At 50.7% G+C, this 17675-nt stretch overlaps 1 long non-coding RNA gene across 1 annotated transcript in view; it reads right to left on the bottom strand.

Moving 5' to 3' along the window:
• The window catches only part of LOC140686308 (uncharacterized), a 34624-nt gene extending 21597 nt beyond the window's left edge, over positions 1 to 13027 (bottom strand). The window contains exons 1-2 of the long non-coding RNA XR_012060030.1: positions 12984 to 13027; positions 11749 to 11820 (exon numbers count right to left, since the gene is read on the bottom strand). This is a non-coding gene — a long non-coding RNA (uncharacterized lncRNA). The remainder of the gene's footprint in view (positions 1 to 11748; positions 11821 to 12983) is intronic.
• Between the last annotated feature and the right edge of the window lie 4648 nt (positions 13028 to 17675).

Below are 17675 nucleotides of genomic sequence, written 5' to 3' on the forward strand. Positions count from 1 at the left end.
ATGTGGTAGACACTATTTTAATCAAAAGATCAAAATTAACATCATCATTAATGGGGCAAACTAAAGTCACTAATCACCTGATAAGATGCAGTGAGAACATAGCATTACTCCTGTGATGTTCCTGCCTAAAATGCATAACTTGAATCTAATCATGAGGAAACAGACAAACCCGACGTGAAGGGTACTCTATGAAATCGCTGGCCTATAACCTTCAAAATTTATGAAGTCATGATCGGCAAGAAAAGACTGCTTTCAATGTGGTCTCTTTCCACGCTGAAAGAGACTAAAGAGGCATGGCAACCAAATGCAAAGCATGATACTGAATCGGGTCTTTTTGCTATGAAGAACTTTATTGGGACAAATGGTGAAACATGAATAAATTATAGTAATAGATCTATAATTTGTATGGTTGCCTTGTGGTTATTTCAGAGAATGTCATTGTTTGTGGGATTTATACTGAAGTACTTGTGGATGGTGGGACGTCATGTTAGCAATTTACCCTCAAATGCTTCAGGAAAAAAAAAGCTCTTTGTACTAATCTTGGAACTTTTCTGTAAATTTGAAATGATTTCCAAATGAGAAGACAAGATGGTGATAAAAAGTTTATAAATATTATGCGTATGTATATAAGTATATATAATATATAAGAATGTACATAAGTATATGTAAGTATTTCATATATATATAAATATATATGTATGTGTGTGTATATATGCTACCAGCCAAGGTGTGGAATGTTTTGGACATCCATTGCTTCTGGCTTCCCTAATATTCATTCCTTCTTCCTCCACAAATAGCATCCAGATTTTATTTAGGGGAACTGCCCCTCCCCAATTCTTTTTATAAACTTTTATTTTATTTTTTGGGGTTTTTTTGGGGGGGTAATTAGGCTTAATTATTTATTTTTTAATGGAGGTACTAAGAATTGAACCTAGGACCTCGTGCATGGTAAGCCTGCATTCTGCCCCTGAGCTATGCCCTCCCCTCCTCCAAGTCTCGGTTTATGTGTCGCTGATGTGGGCATGCGCCCAGGTCAATCAGCATATTTCATTTGCTTGGCCACAGTCATTGGTTTAGGGAAGGGCTCAAGTTAGCTTAATATAGGTCAACGCTGGGACTTTTTTTTCTGAAACTATTGTGAAAGAGGCTTTTTTGTTTTTCTTCTGGGGTTGCTTAGGTTTTAGAAAATAAACCTGGAGCGGCTTGAGACCACCACATGGAGCCAGATTGAAAAAAAAAAGCCATTTCAAAGAAAAGCAAAAGAGACAGAGAAACTGAGTCTTCCTGGTATCATTTTAGCCCATAGACCCAGTTGTGTTTTGACTTTTTGGTTAAACAACCCAAATAGATTTAATTTTCGGCTTAAGTCACTTTGAGTTAAGCTGTTGGCATTTGCAACTGAAAGATTCATGACTAATGTTAGGAAATTCCTAATTCAGCTGGACTGGGTCACAGGCGCGGGGTGGGGGGCGGGGAAGGAGCGTTGGAGCTGACAGTCAGACATGGCAGCGCCTCTGAGCATCAGGATTCAGTAGGAATCTTGGGGCCCTCAGGGGCATGTGAAGGTACTTTGGAGAAGTGGTGAGAGCAGGTGGCGGGGACACAGGGACCAAGCAGTAGTCCTTGAGTGACTCTGGACAAAGCTTGGGCTTAGGCTTTTCCCCAGTCAACCCCACCTCACAACAGTTTGCTGGAGGACCCAGAGCCCAGTAGTCACACCCTTGGCACAGCCTTGACCGCAGACGCCTGCAGGCTTGGTCCTGATCCACACTTCCAACTCCATGGTAACTGTGCCTTGCATTTCTTCACACTGCCTGTTTACAAAGTACCCTGTCTCCAGTTTATGCAACTGAGCATCAGGACAACTCTATGAGGGAAGCAGGACTGGGTTTATTCCCATTTTACAGGTGTGGAAAAGTAAAGCTCAGAAAGGTAGAGCGACCTGTCCAAAGTCACACAGCTGTTCAGTGGCTTCCTGAACAGGGTTCCTCTCTCCAAATCCAGAGCTCTAGAAACAGCTCTCTGGGCTTTGAAATTTCTGAGAAGGGGCTGCAGGATGGGAGATGTGGTAGAAGACAGAATATCTCCCCTTGGATTTTTGGGACTGTTCTGGAATGAGTGAGCAGAGGGCCAGGCTTTCAGGGCTACATCAGCCCTCAGGACAGGGGAGTGGGGTGGGAACACTGCCAGGGGCCAGGATGTTGGTTGGGGCCAGGTAAGGGAGCTTCACAGAATACTGAATTCTCAGGGCAGGACCCAAGGGACAGCTGGCATGCTTTGGGCAGGGCCCTAGGGAGTTAGGAATTGAGGATTCCTCCCACACCTAAAAAGTCTGCTGTTTAGTGGAAGAGACATATATGAAACAGTAAACTAACAGCAGAAATAAGGTTAATAGTAATTATAAAATACCTAATATCATTTATGCCGGATACTGCTTTAAGTTCTCACAACAACCTCAGAAAAGATCTATTATTAGCCCCATTTTAGAGCTGAGGAAACTGAGGCACAGAGAAGGTAAGTAAGTTGCCCAGAGTCACACAGCTGTAAGAAGGAAAGGTTGGGATTTGAATTGAAAGTCTAAGCCCAGGGCCCAAACTCTCAAGAGCTCCAGTTACTCTCCCAGCATATTCACTGAGCATCCACTCTGCACCAGGCCCTGAGCCAGGATGAAGATGACAGACCAGGGCTCCGTTGGAGGGTGGGATGGGAGGGGGCCACCAGCCAGGCAGGGCATGGGCTCTGGTAGAGTCTTGTGGGAGAACCCTGACAGGGCGAGTCTGGGCAGGATGAGGAGTTGGAGACACATAAGGGAGAGTAGGAGTCGGGCAGCAGGTGGAGGAGAATGCTCTGGGCAGAGGAGGGGTGCCAGCACCAAGGCCTCCAAGAGCATTAGAACTCGTGGTCCAAAGCCCTGTCAAGGCTGCAGAGTTAAGGGGGCTCCTGCCTCCCAGGGTGGGTGCAGGCAGCTTGCCTGGGAGTTGGCCTGGAGGGGGTGGGGCACCCATTCCAGAAAGGTAGACCAGAAACAGGACAGTTGGGGACAGGCGGGAAAAGCCCCGGATTTTAGAGACTCGGAGGAAAACGAATCTACAGAAGTGACTGGGGACAGTGAGTGGCCGGGGAGGGGCACACGTGGCAGAGGTGTGTGAGCATGAGCGACAGGAGTCGTCTATGCTGGAGAGTCACACGTGGGAAGAGTCGGTGGTGTCGGGCCAGCAGAGCGTGGATCCATGCGGAGCCGAACGAGCTCAGCCCCGGAGCCCAGGAAGGCGGCCGGGGGCTCGGGTCCTGCCCAGGTGAGGGGGGCCGCTGCGCCAGGGGCAGAGCCAGGTGGAAGGAGCCCGCATGCATTCGGAAGGCTGCCCTGGCCTTTTGAGGAAGCAGTTAGACATGGGCATAGAGAGGAGTAGGGAGGCTGCTGCCCAGCTTCGCAGAGGTGGTGAGGCAGGTGAAGAGAGAGCAGCTGGATCTGAGCCAGTGAATGGAGAGATTTTTAAGGAGGGAGAACTCTGCGTCCAGTGCGATGGTCTTTTGTTGTGGGGGTTAAAAGCCCCTTCCTGGCTGTCGGATTTCAATTTGAGGCCGGCGTTGCCACTCCTTAGCAATGTGACAGGGTAAGTTACTTAACCTCTCTGAACCTCAGTTTTCTCATCTGTAAAGTGGAACTAATGATATATCGCATAGGGAGTATCTCAGGAGGCTGTTGAGAAGATTGAGGCAATGTGAGCGCGGGGGCCTGGTACTCAGTGAGTCCCAAGTACACTGTAGCCATTATCATTTTGCGGTTTAGGTTGTTTGCAGACATTTAAGTGTGGAGGAAAGAGCCTTTCCAGGGCCATAAAAAGGCTTGGATTCTTATCCTGGCCCCTCCCCCACAAGCTGAGTGGCTTTGGAGAGAAGTTCCCTGGACTTCTGGGTCTTGTCTGGATGGTGAGAACACTCTGACCTCCCACACCAGACTTGGGATGGCGCAGTTGGGCACTGCGTGAGCAGGAGCCTGTGACCCACTGGGAGAGGCTGTGATGGAGTAGTCAGTCCAGCTGGCACATGGGCCTGCACTGGACCAGCAGGGCTGCCAGATCTTAGGGGGCCCCCTGGATTCCCTTTAGGGATTTCTTTATCTGCTGTGGAATGCAGCCATGTTAGGACGTAGGGGAGAATGTTTCTCACACTGTTAGTATTAGCAGTTCCTTAGCGGGCGTTGAGGAATGCACCAACCACCAAGTTTAAGCAAATTTAGGAACAACATTGTGTTTCTAAAGTCATTTTAAAAATGTAACTTCACAAAAGTAGTATGAAATATAATTGTTTCATATCAGTGAGAGAGGATACTGTCTGAAAATTTCCAGCAGGGTCTCTGTGTTCTGTGTGACAAAGAGGAGCCATGAGGAATTTTCACATCCTGTCAGTTTCTTCTCTTACTCTTTATTCGTACTAAATTAGAAAATCCTAAACCTCAATAGCAGGTCATTAGAAATGGCAGCAAATATTTGGTGGCTGTTAGATGGTTGTGAATTCAGACCAAACAAGAATTTAGAACTCGCAGAGCTGTTTCTCCCTGAAGACTATTTTCCATTCTCTTGGCTACTTGGTCAACAGGTACAAAGCTTCCAAAAGTTAGAATACTGAGTGCTTCACTTTGAGAAAGAGAGTAACATACTCCTCTCTTCGGCTGAATTTGATTCGGAAAGAATTCTTTAAGTTCTGATGTCATATTTGGATGTGGTTTTAAAAATAACCTTAATAATATGTCACTGATTCCTTTCTACTGCTCAGAAACAAAAACCATCAAGTACTGAGAAAGAATCAAACTCTCATAATGGAGCAGTCGTACTGCAGTTTGGTTCTAAGGAATTCTGCTAACTTGATACTCATCAGGAAATGTAACAGTTTGGTGATGTCTGGGCAACACAGATGCTGAACATTTTGCCATCTGAGCAGGACATTTAAGATCTAGAAGTGGTCTTGAGTGGCATTATCAGTGACATGAAAAATGGTTTTATCTCATCATTCTTTTCAAAACTCCTTGTGGGAACCTTTTCCCTCCATAGCTAGAATATCTCAGGGTGGAAAAGTGAACTCTTGAACTTGCCGTCTTTGTCTTTGCATAGGATGCTGAGAAGTATGCTCAGTGAATGAGATTGAATCATACTCACTATTTTCAGTATTTCCTTCAACTGTGTATTGGGTAGGATTTAGGTTTGGCCATTCATTACAGGGATCCATAAAAATAGTGGCTTAAACAAAACAGCAGTTTGTTTCTCTTCCATCTAATAGCCCAGAGACAAGCGGTCCAGTGCTAGAAAGGTGGTTCTTCTGCACTAGCTTGTTCAGAAACCCAGGCTCCTTCTGTCTTCTTGTTCTGCCACACTTAGGTCTTGCCCTCATGGGCAGGATCCAAGGCGGCTCACAATGAAATGAAGTTCCAAGCAGTAGTTGGAGGAAAGTGGGTGGGAAGGCATGTCCCCATAGGGACCTGAAAGTCATACTTCAGCTCACATCTCATTGGCCAGAACGTTGTCACATGACCACATCTAGCTGAAAAGAAGTTTAAAAAAATGTAGTTTTTACTCTGAGTGGTCACATAAACAGCTAAAAATCGGGAATACTATTACCATGAGAGAAAAGGGGGGAAAGGAATATTAGGGGGCAATAGCTGGTATTGCCAAAATGTTGAGGAAAGTTCCAGAAACAGATGGAATTAGCTTTCGGGTACAACTTTTTTCATCCTTAGAAGGGAGCCCTTTCTTGTTCTCCCTCAGTAGTGTTTGCCAGCCAATCTTCAGTGCAGATCATGATTCACAAAATGACCACATAAGCAAAGAATTTTTTTTTCCTGAAGCGTGGGTTTTAAGTGGTAAAACTAACAGTTACTGAATGCTTTTCTCTGATGTACGAATGACATATAAGCTAAGTGTGTTTAGACTCTATACCTCATTGATTGTAACCAACTTTACATACCTGGGCCCACATCTGTCTTTTTTTTTATTTTTCGGTGGGGGGAGGTAATTAGGTTTTATTAATTTTTAGAGGGGGTACTGAGGATTGAACCCAGGACCTCGTGCATACTAAGCATGTGCTCTACCACTTGAGCTATACTGTCCCTCTCCCTTGGCCCACATCTCTTTTAGGAAAGAGAGATGAGATAAAAACCATTGCTGAAAGTCATTTATTATGCCACTGGAGAACAGCTCTGAGATCTCAAGCAGCTTGTTCAGATGCCAGTATGTTCACTACCTGTGCTAGCCCGACCCGAAGCTTAGAAGAGTAAAAATATACAACTTTCATGAGGAGTCTCAGGCAGCAGGATTTAGTAAAACAAAACTATTTTCTCATAGCGCATACCATTGACACTGTGAGATGCCCAACACTGTCATTTGATAAAGGAAATTTGCCAAAAGCTGGTTCTGCACTCTCTCTGAGAAAAGTGTGTGTCATTAATAACACAGCTGTTTTACAAGCTTCTCAGATAGTTCCTCGTATCTGTGTTTTACTAAGAGGAATGCAGTTTTAAACGCTGCCTACGTAGTTTTGTTTTTCTTCCTTCCTGCCTTCAGTCAGGGGGTGGGGGGGAATCCATCAATTTTGTCCTGGAAAAGCTTATTTTACTCTTGCTCTGGAAAAGAAAGAGAGAGAAGGCTCTAATGGTTTACCAGAAAGGTCACTGTGCTTTGTTTGAAAATGATGTGAAAGGCTTGATGGCTTTATGCCACTATTTGACAAAGTTTCATAACACACAACACTCTGGGGATTAGGATGGGATGGATATCCAGTCCAATGGAGCGCAGTGTCGGAATGCAATATCCCACACTCACTATTTACACTTTTCTTTCTCAGCTACGTGTGTGAAATCATCATACACGTCTGATTTCTTCGAGACTTGCATTTTTGGGAACTAGATTCTGGTTCATTATTTACTTTTATAACACTGCTCTCAGTTGTAGTATCTGGGTTACTATTTTCATCACTCTTTTTCAGCTTCAGAAAGCCACTTTTGAACCACTGACTCCTTACTTGAGTTGAGGACATTACACATCGCAAATTAATAACCCCAAATCCATAAATGATATAAAAATATATCGTCTGAGACAAACTGCCAAGATAGATCAACCAAATGCAAACCCTGTATCACGTACAATGTTGAAGAATGTGAAGTTATTAAGAACACAATGGGGTTGTAATGAAAATCTTAAATCAATTTTGCATTTCCAAGTTTATAAGTAAAATTATTCTTTTCTTTTTTCCTTAGAAATCTCTAACACTTATGGACCACTCATGGGGAAAGCTCAGGTTGTATCTTCAAGGAACCTCAGTCTTGTGGGAGAGACACAATCCCTGTCCTCAAGGAGCCCTAAGTCTGAACATGGAGACATGCTTCTGCCTCTGATGGGAGGGACATGGCTTCCTCCCCCCATGTGAAGGGCAGGCAGGTCACATCCCAGACATACAGACTGGTGATATCAAGGCTAGTGTTCAGACAATGGACAGAGAGAGCCTGGGAGGAAGGCTTGAGGAGAAGAGGACTGTGGTCCTTTGTAGAGAGAAGGCCAGGAGGAAGGGTCCTGGGACAGAGCTGATGGATCCCCTGGAAGTGGGCCTAGCTTAGACATGATGTCCACTCTGGTGGTGGGTGCCCAAGTCCTCGATCCACAGCCCACACAGCAGCTGATAAACAATAAAAGGACAAGGAAAGACAGGAGACAAATGAACATACACCGAGAGACAGATACGGAGAGAATCAGCAGAGACGCCAGGACAAGAGCTGAGATAGATTAGATGTGAGCAGAAGACCAAAATGGGGGCAGATGCAGAATGGTGTCCCTGTCCCCTCCCAGCACTGCCCCCTTCTGCCCTACCCCCACCCCATTTGCATTGCCCTGCCTCCCATACTGGTTTTGGCACCACCTCAGTATTTCCCCTTGCAAGAGCCAAGAGCCACGTGTCCTAGCTCCCTAGGGAGGAGACTCTCTGGGAAGGAAGGAGAGTGAGAGAGGGTGCAGTCCCCATCTGCCATGTGGTACCCGGCAGGGGCAGGTTGGGGCGCCAGGCTTGTTCACCTCTGTGTGCTGGGCCCAACAGGCGGTCAGTAGCGGCTACTGACTGACTGACTGAATGGGTAGTAGCCAGTCAGTATTAGAGAATGGGCTATAGCACAGTGGTGAGAGCCTGGATCCAGATCTCTTCTGCAACTGCTGAGCTGTGTGACCTTAAGCAAGTTACTTAACCTCGCTGAGCCTCAGTCTCCTTATCTGCAAAATGAGGGTAAGGATATTAACAGAAACAACATCATAGGATTGTCGTAGTCATTCAGTGAGCTGCTACTGACTATCTGGCACACGGAAAATGCCTGGTAACTCTTAGCCTGGATCGTACAGGAGCACCATGGGTATGATTTTCCTGTGTCCACGCGAGGCAATGAAAAGAAGTCTGATCCAGCTGCTGGAGCATGTGGGCTCCCTCTCAGCTCTAGGAAGGGGGTTTGGGACAATGCCTTGTCCCTTCTGGGTCTCAGGTTCTCCATCTGTAAAATCAAGGTATTAAGACTGACCTCCCAACCCCCAGAGCTACTATGAGGATTAGATGAGATGATGTGTGTGGTGCCGTCAGCTCAGAACAGTTCCTCGGCAGATGGGAGGGAGGTGGCACCACCGCCTGAGTGCTTTCCAGCTGTGACGGTGCCTGTGGTCCAGCTCCAGCCATGCGATGTTGTGATCCTTAGCCTCCATGCACACAGCTGGAGCGTGTGTGTTTGTGCAAATGGTCACTTCTTTAGACTAAGTGGGAGAGCACTCCTTGCATCCATCTTGGGTCTCCTGGACTTGTCATGAATAGCAGTTAAGCCTGTGAGCTCTGGAGCCAGGCTGCCTGGGTTTGAAGCCCAGCTCAGCCACTTCCTGGCTCTGTGACTTCAGGCAACTGACTCAAGCCTCTCTGTGCCTCCCTTTCCTCTTCTGAAATTGGAGACAATAATAGCACCCACCTCAGAGGGTTTTGTGAGGAGAACGTTAGTTGAAACGTGTGGCGTGCTTAGGGCATAGCCTGGTAGAGACTTTTGCTATTATTCCTGGTCGGGCTGGGTCTGCGGGGTGTGCTCTGCCGCCCAGTTCCCACGCCTTTCCTGGCCAACAGATAGCTCATCCCCTGGAACTGTCCTTTCTGAGCTCTGACCAGTCTCCCTCAGGCAGGAGTTCCTAGAAGGGTGCAGCCTGGGGCAGGGCGGCCAGTACAAGCTGCTAAAATCATCACACTTCAGGGGAGGCCCCAGGATGGACGGACATTTTTGCAAGTAAATGTTAATAAAGCTCAGCTGGGAAGAGAAGCGAAACCTCTCTGCTCCACTCCTCTTCCATCTCATCTCCCTCCCACCCAACCTCAACCAGCCCCGCCCTGAGGGGGTGGCGGGAGTGGTCTTTGGCAGGGGTCAGAGGAGTGACACTCCGGGTTCACATCTCACGGCCCACTCTTCGCTCTTGCCCTTGCCCTGCCAGTGACCTTGGGAGGAGAAAATGTAAGGGGGCGGGAAGGCGGGGGCAGTGTGATGGGTGGGAGGGAAGAAAGGGCGCTGTCAGAGAAGCCGTGGGGGATCTGCTGGCCCCAGAGTAAGCTGAAGTGTGTGCACATGCAAATGCGGGTGTGACAGTGGATGAATGCATGTGTGTGATAGAGAGCACGTGAGCCGGTGGGTATGGGTGAGGATGTGTGTGAGTGCCCGAGTATCTGACTGGGAAGAGACAGAATCCTAGTCCAACCTCACCAGTAGGGACTTTTTTGATCCAGGCTCCAATTTTACAGATGAGGAAACTGAGGCTCTTTACAGATGAGGAAACTGGGGCTCAGAAATGGGAAGTGAAAAAAATGCCCAAAGTCACCAGGCAAGTCTGGTCCTAGACATCTGGTCTCTAGACAACTAATCCATGGATGGGGGGGAGGTGGGGGGGACAAGGGGGCAGCAGACACATTTGGAGTAAAGATGGGAACTTTTCTAATTCCAGCCCTTCCCCTCCATCCCCCCTCCGCCAACAGCTGTTTCTTCAGGCTGGAGAAGGAGGAGGCAGGACAGGGTTGCTTGGGAGAAGGAGAGGAGGAGAGGGCCGGAGGCAGCCTCACAGGGTGCAGGGGCCCCGTGGGAAGGGTCCAGGCACCAGCCTCCCCCTTTCCTGCGGACGTGGACTCCCCAACCCAGCCAGGACGTGTCATCCTTGGAGTCCTCCGCGGTAGCAGGGCCTCTCTCCAGCTTTCTTGCCAGACCCGGCCTTGAATGTGGGGAGGGCCCTTCAGAAAGAGGGTTGGGCAGGTTCCCAGCTTGGCCCTGACCCAGAGGAGGGGAGCCGCCTAAGCCCCCCAGAGTCCTGGTCTTCCCTGCCTGCCCCGCCTGCTTCCCCACCTGGGGGACGGGAGAAAGGACGAGACACTCTATCTGTGATGGGCAAGGTGGAGTCTGGGGGAGTTCTTTTAAGCCCGTCCTCACTGCACCGGGGGAAGCAAGGCCTCGCCACAGATTCACACACAGCCTTCCCCCTCCTGGTCCAGAGCCCCCTGCCTGGGGGAGGGGGGGCCGGAGGGTCCACAGCCTGGGAGGAAGCTACAACCAGAGCAGACATTCCCGATGACTCACAGGCCGGGAACGCCTGGAGGAGAGGCGGCTGCAGCGGGACAGCCCCCTGTTCTGCTGTCGAAGAGGACCCAGGACCCGGGGGGCAGGGAGGCGAGGGGAAGGCAGAAGGTCAAGAGGCAGAGCCCAAGAGAGGCTCTGGCCTGGAGACTGGATCCAGGATGGGAGGAGAGGTCACTGAGAGGGGCCTGAGGGAGGGGAGACAACGTGCCTCCCCACTGCCACCCTGGTCATATATCCCACTCCCGATGCAGCAGGATCGAGAAAGTCTCCGTAGAACAGAAGATGCCCGCACGCAGACCTTCAGGAAACTCCCTTTGATGAGAAGCACTTTAAGAGAGGAAGAGGTCCTGCCCTATGTCTTCCTGGGTCTGAGAATGACACCCTTCTGTCGTGAGGAAGCAGGTCACCCTCCTGATGACTTCCCCCCTGGTTCTCGTCCACTCCAATGTGCTTCACGTCATGCTCCCCTCCATCATGGGCCTCATGCTTGGGGAGGGGAAACTGAGGCCCAGAGTGATCTGGGGGCTCAGGGAATACCACTGCTCCCCCAGGTCTGCCTGATCTGGCAGAGTCCTGGGCTCAGGGTGCCTGTGTCCTTCTGTCCTCCCTCTCCCCAGCAGGAGATGCAGCTAAAGCCTTTAGTCTACGTGGCAGGCAGAGGGGGGCCTGCGAGGGAGGGGAGCTGGGAATGAGGTCAGCGGGTTGGATGGGCCAGGCCGTGGCTGTGAAGGCATCTGGACTGCAGCAGGCTGGAAGGTAGGGGCCTCCAGGCTGGGCCACTCCCAGCCCCAGCCCGCTGTCCACCCGCCCACTGTGGCCTCTTTCCCGTCTCCTGCTCCTCCCCTCTCTGCAGCCCACACTCCGCCCAGGCCAGATGGTTCACATCAAGCCTCTTCCATGTGGCAGTTCCACCCTGCCCACCAGGCTCCCTTCCCCCTCTGGCCACATGGCTCAGCAGAGAATTGGAGAGCAACTTCCCAGGCCTGGGCAGGGATTATGTGGGATCCCTGTGTCATGCAGGCGCCCCCATCCCCAGTTGCTCCACTGGCCCCTCCAGTTCCCCACCCCCCCGATCCCCGACCCCCACCTCCCCTCCCCAAACTCAGGATCTTGAAGTACAGCAGAGATCTTACCCCTGACCTCTGAATCTCAGCTGTGTGACGTTAAGCCGGTCACTTCCCTTCTCTGGGCCTTGGTTTTCTCCTCTGTGCGAGGAGAGGAGGACAGGGCAGAATGAGTTCACCATTTCCTTCCAACTGAACATCTATTGTTATATGATATTCCCACCTTGAAACGACAGAGTTCTGGAATCTAGTAAAAAGTTGAACTCCAACTTTGGAGGGATCATCTGGTTTACCTCTTTGCCTGCTCCCACACCATATTTTCTTGTTGATCTAAGAGCCACAAATTCCATCCGGTTTCCTTGCGTCTCCCCCTCCTCCCAAAGGCCCTAGCTTTCTCATTTGAGTTCTTCTGCTGTCAAGGCATTGGTTCTCTGGACAAGAACTTGGCAAAAGGCTCACTAGTATACCTTACTTAAAAGCGGTCACTGACTCTCTGTGACCACCAAATTGATTATAAATTTCTCTCCTTGAATTCCAGGCCTCTAGAAGTTGGCCCCAGCCTTTCTTTCCAGCCTTGTCTTCCACATTTCCTCTGCCCGAGGCTCTCTCTCTCTCTGCCTCTGTCTCTGTGTGTGTCAGGCTTCCCAGGTTTGGCGATGCCTTCCCTCCCATCCCAATCCTGCATTTCAAACCCTCTCAGGCCCAGCTCAGAAGCAGCCTCCTCCACAAAACCTGCCTTGTCTCCCATTGGCATTTTCACCGTCCCTCGCATCTCTCTGGAGGCTTCCACTTACCTTGCTGGATGTGCCAGCAAGGTGATCTTATTACTACCCCATTTCACAGGTTGGGGAAATGAAGGTTAGAGAGATGAACTAACTTACTCAAAAGCACAGCCAATGCTGCCTTGGGTGAAAGACATTTTTGTATTTATTTTACCCTACTTCCTGACTCTGAACTCCCTGAGGACAGGAGCTGTTGTCCCCAGAGCTCTGTCCGGCCCAGAGCTGGCCCCAGGCGGTCTGCAATAACCATCCACTGAATACAATTAACTAGAGTGTCTGCAACAGGCATTGAGCTCAGGATCTTCTTCCCTAAATAGGGTCCTCGCCCAGCCTCTTCTCTTCCAGGGTACCACATCATCCAGGCTCTCTGGTCAGAAGACCAGGAGTCATCCCTGTTCTTCACCAGACTTTCTCATCCAACCCCAATGCCTGTAAATTCTGCTTCCCAAAGACCTCTTGAATCCATTCCCCTTCTCTGTCTCCATCTCCTTCAACCTGGCCCAGGCTCTCATCAGCTCTCACCTGGTTGCCTGCAGCAGCCACCTTCCACCACAGCCATCCTCCAGTACCTGCTTCACTGAGTGACCATGGTGATCTTTGACAAATGCAGACCTGATTGTGACCCTCCCTGCTTTGGACCTCCTACTGGGGCCCAAAGCTGTAAGGATAAAGACAAACTTCTGATGTGGCTTCCTCGGCCTGCCTGGCCTTGGCTCCCTGTGCTCCAGCTACACGAGCCTTCTCTGGGTTCTCTTAGCATCTAGAGCTTGCCATACTTCCTCCTGCCTGGGATACCTGCCACTCAGGGCTCTCTGGGCTCCTTTCTTTCATGACCTCTACTGTTGCAATTACATGTTTATTTATGTGATTTCATTCGTGTCTGTCTCTACCAGATGTAAGCCCCATGAGGGCAGACACTGAATGCCCAGTGCCCAGCAAAGTGCCTGGCATATAACGATGTTGAATGAATAATTCTGGATCCTTTCTATGTCCAAGCCAGACTGTCCAGAGGGGTGCTCTGCCCAGGGCTGGTGCAGTGGGATCGCCCCTGCTCACCCTCCCGCCCAGGAAACTCCAGACTCCCAGGTTTGCCAGGTGGAAGAACTGGTGGCTAATGTAGAAGAGGGAGAGACTCTGGATTTCTGTGGCCGAGGCTTACCTGTGAGGGGAGGGGGTGGGGATGAAAAGAGGAGATCAGGGTCTGGACAGGTGCCTCTGGCTCACACAGGCTGCCTCCTCACTCTTTTTCTCCCCCCCCAGATCCAAGCTTCCAAGAAACCTTTGCATTTATCTCCTAAACACTTCAGCAAGACTGACATCTGGTTGTGATGCAATCCTTAGCCTCCCCCTTAACCCCGCCCCTCCGAGGCTGCTGCAGCTCTCTCCTCTGCTGGAGCGCATGCCCACAGGAGTCAGCCACCGCCCCCCAGGAAGGGACTGAGCACCAAGAATATTAAAAGAGAGCATGAGAGGAAGAGAGGGAGGGAGGGGTGTGTGGGTGGAGGGGTGGAACAATGGGACAGAGGCAGAGGAGAGAAAGAAAAGGAAAGAAAAGAACTTAGAAATGGAAGAAAAATACACGAAAAGGAAAAAGATTAAGAGTGAGATAAAGGGAGAAATAAAAGAATAGGAAAAAAAGAATAGAAAAAGAAAAGAAGTGGGGATGAGATAAAGCAAGGGCAGAACTGAACTAAACCAGAAAGGGGAAATAACAATTCCGTTAATTCACTCACTCAAACTTTAACGAGACTCTACTCTGACTTGAGACACTGAATGGGGCCATTGATCCAATAATGACTTTGACAGGTCCCTGTCCCGGGAGCTTGTGCTCCAGCAGGAAAGATGGGCGTTGACCTCTCCCTTGTGATCACCACAGAACGGACGGGAGGCTGTGGCCCCCAAGCCTGACAACGTCCCCATCCAGCACGTTATTTTCAGTTGGGACCTGGCTGTGGACCCGGTGGGGCTGGAGTGGTCCTGGGCGTCCTAATGTCACCAAAGGACCACACCCCAGCCCTTCTCTCCCAGCTTGTCCCAGCTCCTTCCCTGGTTTCTTTGCCCCAGTTTCCCTCTCTTGGACTGAGGGGTCCCAGAGAATGTGACAGGGTCTGCAGGAATAGAAATCAATCCTTCTCTTCAATAGCCTGGACCAAGGGCTCTCTCTATGGAGAAAATGAAATAAAGGCTGGTCCTGGATGTGGATATTTGAGAAAAGGATGAATGAGAAAGGCAAATGGGGTCTGGAAGAAGAGCTCCAGAGAAGGAAGAGTAGAAAAAGAAGCAAAGTTCCACGAGAGAGAAAGAGGAGGGAGGTAGGGAACAGAAAGACAGACAGGAGTGGGGTGGGGGGATGTGAGGCAAGAAAGAAAAAGAAAAGGAGGCAGGGAGGGGGGAAGTCCACACGCTCTCCTCCCCTTCACAGCTAAACTCCTCCTCCAAGTTGTCTGCACTCTGACCCCATTTCCTGGCCTCCCACTCACTCCTCAGCCCACTATAGTCTGGCTTCCTTGCCCATCACTCCACTGAAACAGCTCACAGGGCACCAGTCACTGCCATGTTGCTAAATCCAGTGACCATTTTGCTCCCTTCATACTAATTTTCCCTGCAACATAGAACTCTTCCTCCTTCTAGAACAACCTTCCCTCTGCATACATGACACCCTCGATCACTTCCTCCTTGCCCTCCTCCTACTCCTACTCTTGTCCTGTTTCTTGTGCAGGCTCCTCCTCCCCCTCCCAACCCTTAAACCCCGAGGGTCCTCAAGGCCTAGTCCCAGCCCTTCAGCTCTCCTCCCTCCATACTTTCTCTGGGGACAGCTCCATCTACACCAACATCCTGAGTAGGTTGGTGGGGGGAGGTCCCCATGTTTGTCTCTTCTCTGGACTCCAGACCCAGACACCTGAGAGTTCCCTCCATCTTTCTGACTGGATGTCTCATAGGCACCTAACACTCTACATGGACAAGCTTGATTCATCATCTTCCTTCTAAACCTGGAAAGGATGAAGAGATGGAGGGAACTCCCAGGTCAAAGGACGTGGGTTGAGGCTGAGGCAAGAAAGAGCAGAGCAGTGCCTGGAAGTTAAGGAACTTAGCCAAGGACCAAAGGACCCAGGCAGTGCGATGCTGAGGAAAGGGAAGAAGAGAGAACCCCCACACCTGGGATCTGTCCCCAGACTCTGCCCCCAGGGATCCTCAATAGCAACTGGGCAGGGGACGATGGGGACGCACGGAGATCGAGTCCACTGCATCCTCACTCTTAGGCCCCCTCCCTTCTCTTTCCTCAACTCCTCTCCCAAAGACCCTCTCTCCATCACCAGTCTGGAGCCAGGGTGGGGGCAGAAGAACATTCTGGAGGGGCAATTATGGGAAAGAGGGCAACAGGACCTCAGCAGGGGGCAGAGAACTGGGACCGGCCAACCAGCCTGCCTGCCAGGTGCGCCAGCACCTGGGTAGTCTCTCCTCCCTTACCCCACATCATGGAGTCCAGATTCGGGGCTTCAGGGGCTCCAGGGGGAGGGGGAGCACAGGCCTGACCCTCCGGCGTCGAGGGAGGGCACTCGGGGAAATTTGGAGAGGGAGCGAACTCAGAGCTCAGCACTTTCCTCCTTCTGTTTTTCTTCTTGAGGAATTTTTTTTCCCTAAGCACTGATGACTTTACCATTTCTTAGGGGTGGGGGGGGCAGATTTTGGCTTTTGCTCCCCCCACTCCAAATGCCAGACAAAGTCTTACATTCCACAAGAAGTCAGGGCTTCAGAGTTTCCTAAAGATGAGGTGGCGTCTCCTCCCCTCTCCGGCCTCAGCCCTCTCCCTCCTCCCTCCTCCCTCCTCCCTCCAAGTCTCAAGCCCTCAGTTCTGGCCAAGGAGGCCCAGCCAGGCTGGGAGGAGACCCCAAGTACATTCTTCCTCTCGCTGTCATGCTACAGAAATTAAAGACACATCTTCGGGCTGGGTGCCCGCCAAGCATTTCAAGTGAAAAAGTGGCAGAGGGGGCCCTGGGCCTCAGCTCTCTGCCACGTGTAAAGCATGCTTGGAAAACTCCTGCCTGCAGCCCCTGGAATGGAGGTCTGAAACCGGACATTGGGGCGGTGGCTGTCATACACACAAAGCCCACCCCCCAATCTCAGGGGTCCCTAGCCATTCTCCAGAACCCCAGGCCCAAGATGTAGCAACTTTCAATCCGCATCTCTTAATCTGTCCTTTAAGGTGGTCCAGGAGCAGCCTGAACAGGGAGCATCTGGGGAGAGGGCTGTGGGCATCAGCCCTCCTGGCTGCAAAAACTCAGCAAGCAGGGAGGTGGGCAGGTCACACCAACTCTCACCCCAAGCCTGTGACCCTCTGCCCCAGACAACCACTCCAAAAGGGTGACCACTCTGAGGGGCAGGATCCTTGTCTCCTGTTGAGGTGGGGAGGGGGGTGCTCCTTGTCCCTGATCCACACTGGAGGGCGCAGGAACTGCCATCTCAGCACCTCAGCCCCCTATCCTGCCCTGCAGTAGCTGGCACTAGGCGGGGGCAGATCCTGGGCCACAAGTTGCTGCCACATGGTGGGGATAATTGATGAAGGCCCGTCCCTCCATTGCTGTCTCCAGCCCTGCCTCTCTGGAAACTCTATATTTTCCCTTTAATTATAGCCCCTGCAGTCTCCCTCTGCTGCCCCACCCGCACCACTCATCCTGGCTGCCCACGGCCAGCCGGCCAGCCGACGTGGCTCCCTCCCATTCTGTTCTCTTGGTCTTTTTTTTTTTTTTTTCCTTTGCCTTCGTTGCACAAAACCAGCTGGGGGAGGGCGTGGAGAGGGGCGGGGGGGGAGGCAATGGAATCTTGGATGGTTTGGGGGAGGCGGGACTCCCCGCTTCCACGTTTGCAGCTCTGAAGTGATGGGGGTGGGGGAGCTGTGCAGGAGGGACTGGAGTTGATGGGGCGCTGCAAAGGGACCCTCACTGCCTTCCTTTGGGCCCACAGATTTTGGCAGGGCCTGGCTCTGGATAGATTGGGGTTGGGGGTAGAGCATGGTTGGGAAGCTACGACTTGGAGAAGAGAGGACACTGGCTTCTAGAGGCATCTTCTCCAAAGGTAGCCTGTTGTTCTTAGGGTCTTCACTGCCTTTCAGGGTATAGATGATTCTCTCCTGGTTTCAGGTACAAATAGCAATGCCCTAGGTTTTCAGGAAAGAGGTTAAGGCAGAGGGAAACATCCTCTAAAATAAGGTCACTC

Source organism: Vicugna pacos, chromosome 16 (assembly GCF_048564905.1).
Source record: "Vicugna pacos chromosome 16, VicPac4, whole genome shotgun sequence".
Lineage (NCBI taxonomy): Eukaryota > Metazoa > Chordata > Mammalia > Artiodactyla > Camelidae > Vicugna > Vicugna pacos.